The sequence below is a fragment of the Panthera leo genome, chromosome A1 (assembly GCF_018350215.1).
Source record: "Panthera leo isolate Ple1 chromosome A1, P.leo_Ple1_pat1.1, whole genome shotgun sequence".
NCBI lineage: Eukaryota > Metazoa > Chordata > Mammalia > Carnivora > Felidae > Panthera > Panthera leo.
Genome location: NC_056679.1, coordinates 161,569,956 through 161,589,701, shown reverse-complemented (window position 1 = coordinate 161,589,701; position 19,746 = coordinate 161,569,956). Strand labels below are relative to the sequence as shown.

Here is a 19,746-nt window from a genome sequence, read left to right as displayed (position 1 = left end):
TTGCATGTAGAATCTAAAAAAGTTGATCTCATGGAAACATAGAGTGGTCATTACTAGGAGCTGGTGGTTAGGGAAATAAAAAGATAATGGTTGAAGAGTACAAATTTCCAGTTATAAGGTGAATAAGGCCTGAAGATCTAATATACAGTTTAGTGGTTACAGTTAATAATACTATATTATATACTGGAAAGTCAGTAAAAGAGTAAATCTTATGTGTTCTTACTAGAAAAAAAGAAATGGTAACTTTATGACATCATGAAGGTGTTAGCTAACACTACAGTGTAATCATTTTGCAATATATGTGTATCGATTCAACATGTACACCTTAAACTTATACAAGGTTATCTGTGTCATTCCAACTCAATAAGCTGGTAAAAATAAGAGAAAAATAGCTTTGAGGGGTAAGATAATACATGCATATTATTAAAAATTCAAACAATGAAGTAAATTACAGAGGAAAGAAAAAAATCCCATCATGTTGAGATTTCCACCATTAATATGCTTATATAACCTTTTACAGTATGTCTACAGCCACAGAAGCAAGGTTTCTCCATGAGAATGGAGGAATTCTTACCTGATAGTAGAAAATGAGGAGAATGGCAATCCTTCTACCAACACTGAGGAAAGCAGGGTGTGAGATGTTGCAGTCCCCCATCTGAAAAGGAAAATAACGGTTTAAGGGTAAACTCATTGTCAGTTAAAGGAAACGAGTGAAGATAACTTTTTAAAAGTTTGTTTATTTATTTTGCAAGACCAAGAGAGCATATGTGAGCAGGGGACAGATGGAAAGACAGGGAGAGAGAATCCCAAGCAGGCTCTGACCTCACAGCTCATCGCACAGAGCCTGACGTGTGGCTTGAACTTACGAACTGTGAGATTATGACCTGAGCTGAAATTGAGAGGCAGATGCTTAGCTGACTGAGCCACCCAGGGACCCCTAAGCTAACTTTCTTTGATTAGAAAGTGATTGTGATTATATGAGTGTTTGTTAATCATAGAATGCATATTTCAGAAATCATAGAAGATTTTTTAGAAGCAGGAAGGCTGAAAAAAGATATGTCATGCTAAAGGGAGTACAAAATTGTGTTAACTGAGAAGATGAGAGGAAACTGATGATCAGAAAGATTCCATCGTGGATAGCAGTCAAGGAATTGATGCACGGAAGATGTAGCTGCTGCAAGGCCAGCAAGGAATTCAATTTAGTGATGCCTTCACACAGTGGTGGACTTATCAACCTCTCAGGGATCAGCTGATGGGATGACGCTTGTTCTTTTTCTCATTCACTGAAAAATAGGCTCTGAACACCTACTGTGTGCCAGGAACTATGCGAGTCTCTAGGGTATAAAGTGATGAACAGGAAAGTCATAATCTGGTACCTCCAGAGAGAACAAAATGACAAAATAGCATATGTTTATAAATGTCATTGAAAGCCTGAAAGTGCACAAAGCAGTCTGTTCCCTATTAGACCATCAACAGGACAGCTGTCCAGGGAAGTAGGAACCCAATGCACTGCAATCATAGTTTTCAAATAAAAAAAAAATAAGTTTATTTATTTTTTGAGAGAGAGAGAGAAAGAGGGAGAGGAGCAGAGAAAGAGGGAGAGAGAGGCTCCCAAGCAGGCTCCACACTGTCAGCACAGAGCTGGATACAGGGCTCGAACTCATAAACCATGAGGTCGTGACCTGAGCCAAAATCAAGAGTTGGAAGCTTAACCGAGTGAGCCACCCAGGTGCCCCATGCAACCATCATTTTCACAGAGAAGAGCTTAAAAAGTTCAAATCTCCAAACGAATTAAAAGGTAATTGGGCTCACTGTTTACATAGACATTAACATTTTTTATAGCTTTTAACATATTTTATTATTAAGGAATTAACATAAACACCCAGGGGTGCACATATCTTATGATATTGAGAAAAGGAAGATACCAAGATACACACATTATAAACTTGAATCTTCTAATATCTTCATTAAATATTATTTAATATACAGAATTCCTTTAATATAACATGCCTTCACATAATTTACACATTTGTAAAAAAAGTCACTGGCTTTTTGAAATATGATTTATTTTATAAAGGCACAAAGCATGACTTTGCAAAACTATAGCAATCCATCACACCTGACACCAACAGAAATATCACTGCATGTATACACAGAGAAGTTGCTCACGTGCTTTAGTATATGTGTTTTAGGACAGAAAACCCAAAAAAACATCCACAGAGAATTTCTCTTTCTCAGATACTGTCTTACTTCTGAAGGCGTCCTCTCTTTTAAAGATAAAACTATAATACTCTCTCAAAAAGAATATTCAATATGTTTATACATTTATAGTATTAGTAATTTATTGTAAATATTTTTAAAATAGCTGTTCGAACTGAAGACAGAAATCTTAACTTTTACTAACATGAGCTATATCCATAGGTAGTTCTTTTTTTTTTTTTTTTTTTTTTTAGGAGGTGATGGACTATGGTAGAAATATAGTTATTCCTAGACTAAAAAAAATGTGATATGCTCTCCAGTGAGGAGGATATAAAGCTTCTCAGTTTATTCCAGGGCAGCTCTATTGTAAGCAGTTACCTCCACGCTTTAGTAACATTTCTCTGAGAACAAGAACCACAGGGAGACAGGATTTGCAGATGGAGAATGGCAGTTACATTTTAGCATCACAGAGTGAGGGCAATTGTTAACCTTTGTGGGCACCTGCCCCTGTGGCATAAACTTGCACGTGGTCCCCTTGAAAGGATATCACCTCCCTCACCTTAGGCTGTATAAATTAGAAACACATAAACACACTCTCCAAACTGATAGAAAAGAGTGCAAGATGGTAGAGAGCTGGCTTTTTTGTTTTTATTTATTTATTTATTTATTTATTTAATTTCTGATTACCACTGGCTTGGAAGCTTTTTTAAGATAATTTGTTTAGGATCAAACAGGAAATTTCTCTCTGAGAGAAGATGATCTGGAATAACCAAACTGGAGAGGTAGCTGTTTTTCACCCAGTCGGGGTGGGGGTGGGGGGTGGGTAGGTAGGTAATGCATACCAGGAATAAGCCATTGTTTTAGGGGCCTTGGCTGGGCAAAGAGAGTTACTCTAACACACTTGCACATCTTTAAAGAAATATGTTCATTCAGAAAATTAAAGTGTGATTTGGATATAATAATTCCCACAGAACAGAAATTCTGAAAACAATTCTAGCCAAGGGGAAGATGTCTTACTTGAAACATTCTTTCAGTCCTTCTTCATAAGCATTTAATTCTCCAAATATACTATATATTTTAAAAAAAAAACTATATTTCTATCATTTATGTAGTTAGGATATCAGTAGTCCTGAATATTTTCTGAATAATTGTGCAGAAAAGTATGGCATAGAATGCCTTAATTATAGGATTATGTAAAGGAGTGTTTTAGACCCTACTTCAAACTACTAAAATCATGTGAAAATTTCCCATGTGTGAGAATTTCCTGGATGCAGAAAAATTCCCTTTCCCAGAAGTTCTCTTGATGATTAACTTCCTTGCAGCCTTCAACATGGAAGTAGATACCTATGATCCACTTAACATTTCAAATTAATTAAATTTTAAAAGCTGGCTAATTTCTAGAGTGTATACTCATTGTTTATGGAGCAAAAGATGCAAACTCTACTTTGCTGAAACGGTTTTGTTTGTATTATTCATCTACATGGTTCATTAACCCCATTTTTCATGTCAGCATCTCACTTCCTTTCTTGCTACTCTGTGCCCACGGTCCGAACAGTCAGAATAAAGAGAATGCAGGGCAGTGGGCCAAGCTTTAGAAAATGACTTCATCTTCTACTTATCCAATTCTTCTAAAGCAGGGAAGCATCCACATGGCCATCAATAATCAAGACAGCCATTACATCCCTTAACAGAGCCTAATGCTGTATTAGCTGAATTGGAAGCAATTTCCCTCATAGTCCAACTGTATGTTTTTCTTGGAACGTACCAGCTTTGGCATTTTTCTTTAAGAAAGCTTCTGGCTGGCTGGTCACAGAACACTGAAATCATAAAATTCTGAAGTTATCTAATATTAAAAGAATATTGACTGCTTAAGAAAATCCATGTTTAAAATGTTACCCCCAGAAGACCATATTAGTTATACCCCAGTTGCTTTCTACTCTCAGGAACAGACATTATTTTACCTCTTAGACTTCACTGAAAAAAAAAAAAGTTAATAAAACACTCAAATATATAAATTGACTGGGAAAATGTAGTTAGAATAAATTCTTCCTTTCATAAATAAGTATGAGCCATTTTTAGGTGAATGTTTTGTCTTTGTATGCATCAGACTTACAATGTAAGTAAGTATAATGCTAATTATGGATGAAACATCCATTATGTATCAAGAATAGGGTTAAGTTCTTAGGTAGATTATATCATTAAATCCTCCTACCTGGCCAGTGAGTCAGGGACCGTTACAAGTAAGGAAAAGAATTTAAATAACTTGTCCAATGTCACACAGCTAATAGTGGCAGAGGCAGGATTGAAGCCCACGAAATCTAATGTCAGACCAAACTCAATCAGTATGCCATAACCCTTCTCAGAGTCTTAATGGAGAACAACTCTTCTATTGGGACAAATATAACTAGAAACTATAAATATAACTAGAAATCAGATATATGTATATTCAGGAATAGATGGTAAGTCATCCTCTTTTTCCTTTTTTAATATAAGAAAGGACTTTGTATTGGAAGAGGACTAATACTTTACTTGAAATATTTAATTGCATTTACCATTTAAACTATAAACAATATACTAAGGAGAATATGGTACTGTAGTTTTTGGAGACAACTACTTCAAAGAAAATGAGAATCAGATAAGTATATATTCAGGTACAATTTCCAGCTATACAGTTCTATTTTGTTTTTGAAGTAATGAAAATCAAATACTATCAGCAATAGTCATTCCACTGAGGAAAACTCACCTTTAGAATGGAAGAATTTGTGTATTGCTTATGCTGATTTAAGAGTTACAAACATGAAAAGGAATCCCCATGGTGTCTGATCTAATCTTGACACAGACAGTATCCACAAGATCTATCGTCAGTTACAGCTCAAAGCTGCTGTCTCGGGAAGAAAAAAAATGCTTTGATAACTCATTGTGTCAGAGAAAAAGATTTCACTGTGTGAAATATTGATTAAAACTTTAAAATAAAATCGGTACTTTCTGGAAGAACCTTGTAAAGGTAACAAAGAGAATAACAAAGAAAGTCCAAAGGGTGCTTTTAGGATTGTTTTCAAAAAGGTTGATCTTTAATAAAATCTTGTGGAAAAAAAGTATATTACCTTTTAATACCTACATCAATATAATTTTCCACTAACAATGACAATATGCTTTCTTCACATTGCTGTTATTACTTTATACTTTAAGGTCAAAGTGCATTCATTCTGCTCTTCAGTTAATAATAATAAATGCATTTCAGCCTTAGCCTTCAGACTATTATTCCTCAAGGTATAAACAAATCAAGGAAAAGTCAATAATACAAATAGATATTTTGCTACCAAAGAAGACCTAAGAGTCTATCTAGGCTTTTCAATTTTATAACATATTTATAAAATATATAAAGCCATTACAATAATTTTTTAGACAGTTTCTATTCTATTTGGGAGTATGGAAAACTCATAATATTATAAGAATAGAAACACTCATCGCAAACAAATTGGGACAGTTGGAGCCCCATGATGATTATATTAGTAAGAGTATTTTGAGACACGTTTAAAGCATGGAAAAGTCACCCTGGATAAACTTTATCATTTGGGGGAAAATGAGGGTATAGTGAGAAAAAGGCAAGAAAATGGATTGAAACAAGGAGGATCAAGTTGAATCTCAGCTAAATTACTGTAAGCTCGTCAAAGGAAGGGGATGTGTGTGTCAATCTGCCTCATCTGACTCCTTCCAATGACTTCTCAATCCACCTACATTTACAATGCACCCACTCTGATGACTGCTCTAAAAAAGGTAGGTCTAAAAATGTGGCTCCTATTCTTTGATGAAGGGAGGATTTCCAATGAAGCATCAAAGTGCAGCAAGTTTGAAGAGATGCATGATATTTTGAGAGGAAATGTGATGAGATGAAGCGAATAATATTGCACAGTGCCTGGAAAACAGTCAACAGTCAAGAAATACGAGTTGATGCAGTGTAGAGACCACTGGGAGTACCGAAACATTGAAACACAGGTTAGGTCGTGGGTCCTAATTCCTTCTCGGACACTTACCTCAGTGTGAGACTGTGAGTGTGGGCCCTGTTTCTACATTGGTAAAACAAAAAGTGAGGAGCAGATTTCACACCTCACTTCAGAGGTACTTCTAAGACTGATTCTGGCTCTTGCAATATTAATTAAATGTAGAAGGGAAGTGTTTCTCAGGCATTCTAGATGCAGCGAAGGCAAAATGTTAAGTTCCAGACTTAGGGGTCAGAAACCAGTGAGGAAGGCACCTGGCCTGAGATTCAAATCCTGGGTTCACATCCCATGTCTACAACTAGCTGTGCGGTCTTGGGAAAGCTATTTAGACTCTGGGCCTCAGGTTCTACTCCAATAAAGAGGGCTAAAATTGTACCTCCATCAATGGGGTAGTAAGAGAGCACAGATTAAGAGAGCACATCTAAGATGCTTAAAATTGGGCTTGGAGCATAATACATGCTCAAAACATTTTAGAAGCTGGTAAAAATTGTTCAAGTTTGTGATATTCTGAAAAATCAAAAAGTTCTTTTATTTTAACCTCATAATTTTGTAGCCATAACTATTTTTCCATAAAGCTACACAGTCCCAGGTTGACTTTATCTTAAAGTAATGTTACACTACTTGCAAACTAACAATGAAGAAGTCGTGCATTCAGCTCATTTATTTAAAGACAGTCACTCACTTTTCCCTTGTTCTTTCCCACCCCTGTTGGAATAAATTTTTCTAAAATGTCCAGAAAACTAAGATAAAACTATGAATATTATCCTCTGTTTGGCATAAGATCTTTGCCTATGTATTTCACATAACAGTCTACAGAAGTATGGCTTTCTCTGGGGAAAAATAATATTCTCAAAACACTCCTCTCTTTCTGACTTAGCCTTTCAGACTACTAGTCCTCTTTGTCCTTCAAATCATTTTATACTGCAGAGTCAGACAAATTCAATTATTTCCTAATGCTGAACTCTGTGACTAACATTCATTCCTTTGGGGTTTGGTCAGAAACATTAGACCTGCATGATGTAAAATATGAAGTAGGTCATATTTACTGTGACCTTTATCGGGCATGGTATCAGTAAACAATTTAGACACAAACACTCAGGGAGAAGGTCAGATTAAAGATAAAGAAGTTGGTCTCAAAAGAAAGACTCTGAAGTGATTGTTAATTGGATTGACTACTTTACCTTAAAAATTATGGAGATTTTACCCCTTTCCCACAGGTCAATCCATCTTATTCCTACTAGTCTACAATTTCGCTTATTTATGCTCCTAAAATCATTTTTTGATCATGTTGTTAGATGACAATGATAACTTCTGATGCATTAGAAAAAAATACCTTTTTGGTTAAGATCATTAACAGTGGGGGGGCGCCTGGGTGGTGCAGTCGGTTAAAGGTCCGACTTCACCCAGGTCACGATCTCGCGGTCCGTGAGTTCGAGCCCCGCGTCAGGCTCTGGGCTGATGGCTCGGAGCCTGGAGCCTGTTTCCGATTCTGTGTCTCCCTCTCTCTCTGACCCTCCCCCGTTCATGCTCTGTCTCTCTCTGTCCCAAAAATAAATAAAAAACGTTGAAAAAAAAAAAAAAAGATCATTAACAGTGGGTAATATATGTAAATGGTTAATATCATTAATATTTCAACCTGTAGATTTCCTTATTTTCAAATTTCCTAGAACATAGTATCAGTACAACTAAATTACCCATAAATTCAACTCTCCACTGGACCTTATTCATTCAACATGTAGTGATCCATGTACTGGAGTACTAAATATTCACACTCAACTACTTCACTTATACTTCACACTAGTTTGATTTTTTTACCTAGTTGACCTTTTTGTTGACCTAGTCCTTACAAATTTTAATGCTTATAGGAGGTAGGTAAGTAAAACTAATGCCCAGAGAAGGTACGGGTACTTTATATATATATATACATAAAATATAATTATAAAATAACAAATTTATAACTAAATATATAGTAACTAATGCCTAAACAGGCATACTATATATATATTATATATATATATAATATATATAATATATGTATATAATATTGGTAACTAATGCTTAAAACAAGCATTAGATATATATGTGTGTGTGTGTGTGTGTGTGTGTGTGTGTATATATATATATATATATATATATATATATATATATTTACATACATTGGTATGTATTAAAATATATTTTCAGGAGGTGCCTGGCTGGCTCAGTCAGTAAGCATCTGACTCATTTCTTTTTGTTTTTTTCTAAGTTACAACCAAATTAGTTAGCATATATTGTAACAATGATTTCAGGAGTAGATTCCTTAATGCCTCTTACCTATTTAGCCCATCCCCCATCCCACACCCCCTCCAGGAACCCTGTTTGTTTTCCATATTTAAGAGTCTTCTGTGTTTTGTCCCCCTCCCTGTTTTCATATTATTTTTGCTTCCCTACTCTTATGTTCATCTGTTTTGTATCTTAAAGTCCTCATGTGTGAAGTCATATATTTGTCTTTCTCTAATTTCACTTAGCATAATACCCTGAGTTCCATCCATGTAGGTGCAAATGGCAAGATTTCATTCTTTTTGATTGCCAAGTAATACTCCATTGTATATATATACCATGTCTTCTTTATCCACTCGCCCATCAATGGACATCTGGTCTCTTTCCATACTTTGGCTATTGTTGATAGTGCTGCTATAAACATTGGGGTGCATGTGTCCCTTCAAAACAGCATACCTGTTTCCCTTGGAAAATACCTAGTAGAGCAATTGCTTGGTCGTAGGGTAGTTCTATTTTTAATTTTTTGAGGAACCTCCATACTGTTTTCTAGAGTGGCTGAACCAGCTTGCATTCGAACCAGCAGTGCAAAAGAGATCTTCTTCCTCTGCATCCTCACCAACATCTATTGTTGCCTGAGTTGTTAATGTTAGCCATTCTGACAGGTATGAGGTGGGATTTCATTGTGGTTTTGATTTGTATTTCTCTGATGATGATTGAACTTGAGCATCTTTTCATGTGTTGGTTGGCCATCTGAATGTCTTCTTTGGAGAAGTATCTATTCATGTCTTTTGACCATTTCTTCACTGGATTATTTGTTTTTCGGATGTTGAGTTTGCTAAGTTCTTTATAGATTTTGGATACTAACCCTTTATCTGATATGTTGTTTGCAAATATCTTCTCCCATTCTGTTGGTTGCCTTTTAGTTTTGCTGATGGTTTCCTTCGCCATGTACAAGCTTTTTATTTTAATGAGGTCCAAATCATTCATTTTTGCTTTTGTTTCCCTTCCTCCAGCATGTTGAGTAAGAAGTTGCTGCAACCAAGATCAAAGAGGTTTTTGCCTGCTTTCTCCTCAAGGATTTTGATGGCTTCCTGTCTCACATTGAGGTTTTTCATCCATTTTGAGTTTATTTTTGTGTATGGTGTAAGAAAGTGGCCCAGGTTCATTCTTGTCCATGTCACTGTCCAGTTTTCCTAGCACCACTTGCTGAAGAGACTGTCTTTATTTCATTGGATATTCCTTCCTGCTTTGTCAAAGATTAGTTGGCCATACATTTGTGGGTCCATTTCCAGGTTCTCTATTCTGTTCCATTGATCTGAGTGTCTATTCTTGTGCCAGTACCATACTGTCTAATGATTACAGCTTTGTAGCATAACTTGAAGTCCAGGATTGTGATGCCTTCTGCTTTGGTTTTCTTTTTCAAGATTGCTTTGGCTATTTGGGGTCTTTTCTAGTTCCATACAAATTTTAGGATTATTTATTCTAGCTCTGTGAAGAATGCTGGTGTTATTTGGATAGGGATTGCATTGAATATGTAGACTACTTGGGTAGCATCAACATTTTAACAATATTTGTTCTTCCTATCCAGGAGCATGGAATATTTTTCTATTTTTTTGTGTGTCTTCTTCAATTTCTTTCATAAGATTTCTATAGCTTTCAGTGTATACGTTTTTCACTTCTTTGCTTAGATTTATTCCCAGGTACTTTATGGTTTTGGGTGCAACTGTAAATGGAATCGATTCCTTGATTTCTCTTTCTGTTGTTTCATTGTTGGTGTATAGGAATGCAACTGATTTCTGTGCATTGATTTTATATCCTGCAACTTTGCTGAATTCATGAATCAGTTCTAGCAGTTTTTTGGTGGAATCTTTTGGGTTTTCCATATAGAGTATCTTGTCATCTGTGAAGAGTGAAAGTTTGACCTCCTCCTGGTCGATTTGGATGCCTTTTATTTCTTTGTGTTGTCTGACTGCAGAGGCTAAGACTGCCAATACTATGTTGAATAACAGTGGTGAGCATGGAAATCCCTGTCTTGTTCCTGAATTTAAGGGGAAAGCACTCAGTTTTTTCCCATTGAGGATGATATTAGCGTTGGGTCATTCATATATGGATTTTATGATCTCAAGGTATGATCCTTCTATCCCTACTTTTTTGAGGGTTTTTATCAAGAAAGGATGTTGTATTTTGTCAAATGCTTTCTGTGCATCTATTGAGAGGGTCATATGATTCTTGTCCTTTCTTTTATTGATGTGATAAATCACATTGATTATTTTGCAGATATTGAACGAGCCCTGTATCCCAGGTATAAATCCCTCTTGGTTGTGGCGAATAATTTTTTTAATGTATTGTTGGATGCAGTTGGCTAATATCTTGTTGAGGATTTTTGCATCCATGTTCATCAGGGAAATTGGTCTATAGTTCTCCTTTTTAGTGGGGTCTCTGGTTTTGGAATCAAGGTAATGTTGGCCTCATAGAGTTTGGAAGTTTTCCTTCCATTTCTATTTTTTGGAACAGCTTCAAGAGAATAGGTGTTAACTCTTCCTTAAATGTTTGGAAGAATTCCCCTGGAAAGCCATCTGGCCCTGGACTCTTGTTTTTTGGGAGATTTTTTATTATTAAGTCAATTTCTTTACTGGTTATGGGTCTGTTCAAATCTTCTATTTCTTCCTGTTTCAGTTTTGGTAGTGTATATATTTCTAGGAATTTGTCCATTTCTTCCAGATTGCCCATTTTATTGGCACGTAATTGCTCATAATATTCTCTTATTATTGTTTTTATTTCTGATGTCTTGGTTGTGATCTCTCCTCTTTCATTCTTGATTTTATTTATTTGGGTCCTTTCCTTTTCCTTTTTGATCAAAATGACTAGGGGTTTATCAATTTTGTCAATTCTTTAAAAGAACCAGCTTCTGGTTTCATTGATCTGTTCTACTGATTTTTTGGTTTCAATAGCATTGATTTCTGCTCTAATGTTTATTATTTCCTGTCTTTTGGTGGTTTTAGGTTTTATTTGCTGTTCTTTTTCCAGATCTTTAAGGTGTAAGGTTAGGTTATATCTGAGATCTTTCTTCCTTCTTTAGGAAGGCCTGGATTGCTATATACTTTCCTCTTATGACTATCTTTCCTGTGTCCCAGAGGTTTGGGTTGTGGTGTTATCATTTTCATTGGCTTCCATGAACTTTTTAATTTCCTCTTTAACATCTTGGTTAGCCCATTCATTCTTTAGTAGGATGTTCTTTAGTCTCCAAGTATTTGTTACCTTTCCAAATTTTCCCTTGTGGTCGATTTCAAGTTTCATAGCATTGTGGTCTGAAAATATGCACGGTATCATCTCGATCTTTTTGTACTTGTTGATGGCTGATTTGTGTCCTAGTATGTGGTCTATTCTGGAGAACATTCCATGTGCACTGGAGCAGAATGTATATTCCGCTGCTTTAAGATGAAATGTTCTGAACATATCTGTTAAGTCCGTCTGGTCCAGTGTGTCATTCAAAGCCATTGTTTCCATGTTTATTTTTTTTATTAGATGTTCGGTCTATTGCAGTATGTGGGGTGTTGAAGTTCCCTACTATTATGGTATTACTATCAATGAGTTTCTTTATGTTTGTGATTAACTGATTTATATATTTTGGTGCTATCACATTTAGTGCATAAATGTTTACAATTGTTAGGTGTTCTTGGTGGATAGACCCCTTGATTATGATATAATGCCCTTCTGCATCTCTTGATACAGTCTTTATTTTAAAATCTAGATTGTCTGATATAAGTATGGCTACTCTGGCTTTCTTTTGTTGGCGATTAGCATACTAGATGGTTCTCCATCCCCTTATTTTCAATCTGAAGGCCTCTTTAGGTCTAAAGTGGGTCTCTTGTGAACAGCATATAGATGGATCTTGTTTTCTTACCCATTCTGTTACCCTATGTGTTTTTATTGGAGCATTTAGTCCATTGACATTTAGAGTGAGTACTGGAAGATATGAATTTATTGCCATTATGTTGTTTGTAGTGTTGGAGTTTCTGGTGGTGTTCTCTGGTCCTTTCTAGCCTTTGTTGCTTTTGGTCTTTATTTATTTGTTTTCTATTTTTATGTTTTTTCATCTTTTCTCCCTTCAGAGAGTCTCCCTTAAAATTTCTTGCAGGTTTAGTGATCATAAACTCCTTTAATTTTTGTTTGTCTGGGTAAGTTTTTATCTCTCCTTCTATTTTGAATGACAGAGTTGCTGGATAAAGAATTCTTGGCTTCATATTTTTCTGATTCAGCACATTGAATATATCCTGCAACTCCTTTCTGGCCTGTCAAATTTCTGTGGATAGGTCTGCTGCAAACCTGATCTGTCTTCCCTTGTAGCTTAGCGACTTTTTTTTTCCCTTCCTGCTTTCATGATTCTTTCCTTGCCTGAGTATTTTGTGAATTTGACTATGATATGCCTTGTTGATGGTCGGTTTTTGTTGAACCTAATGGGGGTCCTCTGTACTTCCTGGATTTTGATGTCTGTGTCTTTCCCCAGGTTAGGAAAGTTTTCTGCTATGATTTGCTCACATAACCCTTCTACCCCAATTTCTCTCTCTTCCTCTTCTGGTACCCCTATGATTCTGATGTTCCTTTTTAATGAGTCACTGATTTCTCTAATTCTTAAATAGAGGTCTTTTGCCTTAATCTCCCTCTTTTTTTCTGCTTCATTATTCTCCATAAGTTTGTCCTCTATATTGCCGATTCTCTGTTCTGCTGCATCCATCCTTGCCGTCATGGCATCCATTTGATATTGCAGCTCAGTTATAACATTTTTTATTTCATCCTGACTAGACTTTACTTCTTTTATTTTGGCAGAAAGGGATTTTAATCTATTTTTGACTCCAGCTAGTATTCTTACTATCACGATTCTAAATTCTGGTTGAGACATCTTGCTTGTATCTGTGTTGGTTAAGTCCCTGGCTGTCATTTCTTCCTGGTCTTTCTTTTGGGGTGAATTCCTTCATTTCATCAGTTTGAAGGAAGGAATTAATGAGGTAGAAAAAATTAAAATTAAAAAAAATATTAAAATTAAAAAATATTAAAATTCCAAAATTAAAAAAAACACACAAACACAAAAAATAAAATAAATAATGCTAGATTCTCAGTATGTTTTGGTCTGGGTGTTGAAAGTGTCTTGATAGATATGAGAAAAAAGAGGAAAAAAAGGAAATCGTTTGCAAATTTGAAAAAATGAATACACTGAAGTAGACTAAAATGAAATGATGTAAGTAAAATATAATTGAAAAAATTTACACAAATTTAAAAATATAGTAGAAAAATATTAAAGAAAAATACTTTTAATAAAAATTGAAAATAAAAATGATTTTTTTCTCTTTCTGCTGAATTCTGTGGTTCAGGTTATACAGATTGTTGTGTTAATCCTCAAATCAGTTTTCTAGGTATGCAGGATTGTTTACTGTTGGTCTGGCTGTATTTCATGTACGTGAGACACACAAAAAATTTCCATGCGGCTCCACCATCTTGGCCGGTAAGCATCCGACTATTGCTCTCAGCTCAGGTCTTGATTTCCAAATTGAGAATTTAGGTCCCCCCATTGGGCTCCACACTGGGTGTGAAGACTAATTAATTAATTCAAAATTAATATTTTCTGTGAGCCATATAAACCAACATAGAATTAATATTATTATTTATTATATAAACAATTTCAAGTAAAAATAAAAATAAAAATCAGTCTCCATCTCCTTTCCCTTTGGCAGCCATCAATTTGTTCTCTGTATCTATGAACTTGATTTTTGTTTCATTTACTTTAGATTCTACATATAAGAGGAATCATATGGTTTTTTTCTTTGTCTGACTCATTTCACTTAGCATAATACTCTCAAGTTCCATCATATTGTTGCAAATGGCAAGATTTCATTTTTTTATGGCTGAGAAATCTTTTATTGCATATATTATATATATTATTACATATTATATGATGTGTAATTATATATTATACGGATTATCATAAATGATATATGTATTATTACATATTATATTATTATAGGCATATATATGTTTTTCTTTATCCATTTTGTTTTCATTTATCCCTGGATACTTAAGTTGTTTCCACATTTTAGATACTGTAAATAATGTTGCAATGAATATGGGGGTGCATATGTCTTTTCTAATTATTGTTTTGGTTTTCTTTGAATAAGTACACAGAAGTGGAATTGCTGGATTACATGGTAGTTCTATTTTTAATTTTTTGAGGAACCTCCATACTCTTTGGCTGTACCAATTTGCATTCCCAACAACAGTGCATGAATGTTTTTTCTCCACATCCTTGTCAACACTTGTTATTTCATTTTTATAACAAACATTTTAACAGCTATGAAGTAATATCTCATTGTATTTTGATTTGAATTTCCCAGATAATTAATGATATTTGAATATCTTTGCATGCTATCTTTATGTCCTCTTTTGAAAAACGTCTATTCAAATCTTCTGCCCATGTTTTATGTTTTTAAATGTTTACTTATTTATTTTGAGAGAAAGAGAGAGAGAAAGAGGGTCAGAGAGAGGCGGAAAGAGAATCCCAAGCAGGCACCATGTGGTCAGTGCAGAGCCTGAAATGGGGCTCCATCTCATGAACCATGAGATGATGAACTGAGTCAAAATCAAGAGTCTGATGCTTAACCAACTGAGCCATCCAGGTGCCTCTACCCAATTTTAAACATTTTTATTCTATTTAGTTATATGTGTTCTTTATATATTTTGGGTATTAACTCTTTATCAGATATGATTTTTTAAATATTTTCTTCCATTCAGTATGTTGTCTTTTAATTTTGTTAGTGATTTCCTTTGCTGTGCAGAAGTTTTTTGTATGATGTAGTTCCATTACTTATTTTTGTTTTTGTTGTTTTTGCTTTAATATTAAAAAACAAAACAAAACAAAACATAGTTAAGACCTATGTCAAGGAACTTATGTTCTATTGGAGAAATTTTATGGTTTCAGGTCTTATATTCAAGTCTTTAACCCATTCTCGTTTAATTTTTATGTGTGGTGTAAGATAGCGGTCCATTTTCATTCCTTTGCATGCGGCTGTCCTGTTTTTCCAACACCATTTATTAACGACACTGTCCTTTCTCCATTGTATATTCTTGGCCTCTCTGTCATAAGTTAATTGACTATATTTTCATGGGTTTATTTCTGGGCTCTTTATTCTGTTGGATTGGTCTATGTGGCTGTTTTTATGCCAAAACCATATTGCAATTATTAGAGCTTTGTTTTATAGTTTTAAATCAGGTATCATGATGCTTCTAGTTTTGTTCTTCTTTCTCAAGATTGCTTTGACTATGCAGGATCTTTTGTGATTCCATATGCATTTTAGGATGGTTTGTTCTATTTACATGAAAATGCCATAGCAATTTTGATAGAGATTGCATTGAATCTGTAGGTTGCTTTGAGTATTTTGGATATTTTGACAATATTAATTCTTCCAATCTGTGAGCATGAAATATCTACTTATTTGTGTCTTCTTCAATTTCTTTGATTAATGTCTGGCAGTGTTCAAGGTCTTTCACTTCCTTACCTAAATTTATTCTAGATATTTTATTCTTTTTGATTCAATTGTAAATGGGATTATTTTCTTTATTTCTCTTTGTAATAGTTCATTATTAGTATATAGAAATGCAATAGATTTTTCTGTATTGATTTTGTATCCTATAACTTTGCAATTCATTCATTAACTCTAAGAGGTTTTGATGAAATCTTTAGGGTTTTTTATATATAATATTATGTCATCTGCATATAGTAACAATTTTTCTTCTTCCCTTCCCATTTGGATACCTTTTATTTCTTTTTCTTACCTAATTTCTCTGGCAATTTCTCTGGTTTGCAATACTATGTTGAATAAAAGTTGTGAGAGTGGGCATCCTTATCTGGTCCTCATTGTAGAGGAAAGACTTTCTGCTTTTCATCTTTGAGTATGATGGCAGCTGCGTGTCGGGTACATGTGGTCTTTATTATATTGAATTCTATTCCCTCTACACTCTGTTGAGGGTTTTTATCATAAATGGATGTTGAATTTTGTCAAATCCTTTTTTCTGCATCTATTGAGATGATCATATGATTTTATCCTTCATTTTATTAATGTGCTATACCACAACTGTAATATCAAACCATTCTTAACTCTCTGGAATAAATCTCACTTGGTCATGGTGTGTAATCATTTTATGTACTAAGTCGCCTCCCCCACCATTGTCCACAGGGGATACATTTCAAGACCCCCATTGTGTACCTGAAACTGGATAGTACTGAAGCCTATATATACATGCATTTTTCCTATACATATATATCTCTGATAAGGTTTAATTTATAATTTAGAAACAATAAGAGATTAATAGAAATAACTAATAATAAAATAGGACAATGTTACTTACAGAAATGGGCTGTATGCACTTTTCAGGCTGAAAAAAGTCTGTGATTTGGGTGGATCTGTATTAACAATTCAAAACTCCAAGCCCTTGGGAAAGTGTTATAGAACACACTGTGACCTTCATATTAGGGCCACACCAATAAACTTAAAGTATAGAGCTCATGGAAAGCTCCCAAGATACACATCATCACTTTGGGCTAGAGGCAGCCTTGTTGAAGCACTTTTAAGGTTTCTGATGCTGGTTATTGTGCACTTCATCACCCTTGCCTTCACAGATTTGTTTGTTTGTTTCAGTCTTCTATTCAAGCCTTCCCCACCTCCACCCCCAAGGAGAAAAAAAAATCGAAACACTCTAAATCTTGTTAGCACACACTCTAGACACATATTAAATGATATAAATACAATACAAAGAAATACACAAAAACAAGTAGTCACTGTAACCTCGAAATATATTTCAGGGCAATATCAAAAGTGTTTGTTCAACTCAAATTTCAATTCCAAACCATCTATTTAAGGGGGGAAAAAACTTTTGATACATCCAAGTAGTGCTTATCTTATTGTACTACTACAAAGTTTCACTCCTGCTCAGGTACAATGTGTTTAAGAACAGTTGCTGGCCCAGAAAAATGGTCCCCAGATTCCACCTTCTGCGTTCCGCAGCTGGACTCACCACACCAGCATTTCATTTTGGTGCTTGGCAGAGTCTCAGCCAGGTAAATATTTTTTTTTTCAGAATCGGGAATTTACTAGGAATTTGACTTTAAAATGTATTATAAAATTAATAGCCCATGGGAAATATAATGATTTAATCATGAGGTTGTAGAATGATGGACAGAGAAGTGGTACTTAGATGTCAGTCTTTTGTTCAATCAGTCATGTAAAGTACCTTTATCCTTTGTGTAAAGTAAATGGGACTCACCCTCAATCAGTGTGCTAGTACCATTCTGGTGCTCTGATCTCAAGTAATTTGGTAAAAAAAAAATGTACTAGAGAAGAAGAGTGATCTGCCTCCCAGGAGCCCTCTTGGAACCCCAGTCTGGTTAAGGAGCAATATGACTTAATATGCACAAATCTTGGAACTATTTGAGGCATGTGTTGAACCCCACTGGTCTGATATGGATGTGGAGGGTTGGAAAGCACCCTAACGGTAAAAAATCGGTTCAGATCCCATGTATGTTTCAGGCCAGGCTCCAGGAACCTGCCCAAATATCAGAATAGTATTGCTGCATACTTTTACCCCCAAACTCTTCCCTCTCTCCTACCATGTCCCAGCACTGGAAGATTTAGAAATTTCCAGAAATATATTTCAAAGCCATAGGAAGGACCCTGTTTGCTATGGCCTAAGACCTATACTGTTCCCCAGAGAAGATCTATCTCAAATCATCCCTGTAATATGTTTTATTCATTATTCTTAACTGGTCATCCATCACTGCTCAAAAAGCAAAACTGCTTGGCTCATCTAATATGCCTAAGATGGTAAAACAAAAAAAAACAAAACACAAACAAAAAAAAAAACAAGCTTTAGTGGGTCTCTTACCAACTGACTCATTCTAACTTATTTCTGTACCTACATCTCCCTAACCTCCTCACCAATCTCAGGGACTGCTCTCCTCTGTCTAGGTCCATCTGAAGTCCGTATCTAAAATTGTTGCTGATTGCTACAAAAACTTGCCTTTACAAACAGTGCCTTCATCTTCACAACCTTCCTCCCCACACACTAAGAGTGGCAAGAGTCTAAAGTTCTCCTTAACTATCGGGTTTCTTCCACCTGCCTCCAAATAGCGTGAAAATTATACTTTTCCTATATCTGGCTCATGACTGTACAGAATCTAATTTATACCACATCTTATACACATATATTAAGGATGTAGTGTGATGTAATAAAATAACCCAAGATTTCAGACTTAGGTAGACTTGGTTTCAAGCACCTGCTTCTTATGTGACATGACCAGCTCAATGAACTTCAGTTTACCTATCCATAAAAGAGGGACAAGACACACACCTTACGAGTTCTGTATTTAGTAAATGTGGTGACTAAAGTGACTAGCATAGCATCTGAAATGTGGCCATTATTTTTGAGATCAATAATCATTAGGGTGATAGGAGAGTCAGTATGAAAGTAACTGTTTTTGGAAACTAATAATAATAAAGACTCTTAGAAGAATGCACAGGTTATGTTGGAAGGTATTTGAAGATGAAGCACAGAGGACAAAACTGGTTGTTTTCAGATTGGAGACATATTTACCACTATACTTCTCTGTCCTTTTTCCTTGAACACTAGAAATAAAGTTTTTTTGAATCAGTAAATATCACATCAAGCTTTAAAAAAATTTTTATTTGCATCAAGAGGTCCTCCTGTTCTACCATATTGTCCCCACTGAACTGCTATGATATGTGAAAATAGTGAGACCACTGTTTTGAGTACCTTGTGGTAGATACCTGCTTTAAACCCAGATATGCTGTGTGGGTAATAAATGAATGGCAGGAATCTCCCAGATGGATTAGCTGTTATAGAACACAAGACAAAGCTTCTGGGAGAAATAAAAGGCATGCTGTGATGAAGGAAAAAGAAAGTTTCCATTTTTAATTCTTGCTGCCCAGAAAAGCAAAGCCTAAATGGGAAACTTACATGAATTCTATATGGCTGGGGTCCTCCAGAGGACCAATGTTCAAGGAGGACAGGGACATACTAGTAGAAAAAGGGCCTCACCATAGGTCTTGGGCCTAATAAATAGGTGCCCTCACCTCAGCATTTTCCTTATTTTCCCTTTTTTATAGTTTAGTTGGTTTTTTTTAAAAATCTGTTTTAGTTAATTAATTTATTTTTTAAGTTGATTTATTTTGAGAGAGGAAGAGAGAGAGAGGTGGGGAGGGGCAGAGAGAGAGGGGGAGAG

The 19,746-nt window shown here is 35.2% G+C and overlaps 1 pseudogene; it reads right to left on the bottom strand.

Annotated features, from left to right (window-relative positions):
- Positions 1 to 19,540, bottom strand: part of LOC122230299 — a 60,926-nt pseudogene extending 41,386 nt beyond the window's left edge.
- Positions 19,541 to 19,746: the final 206 nt, after the last annotated feature.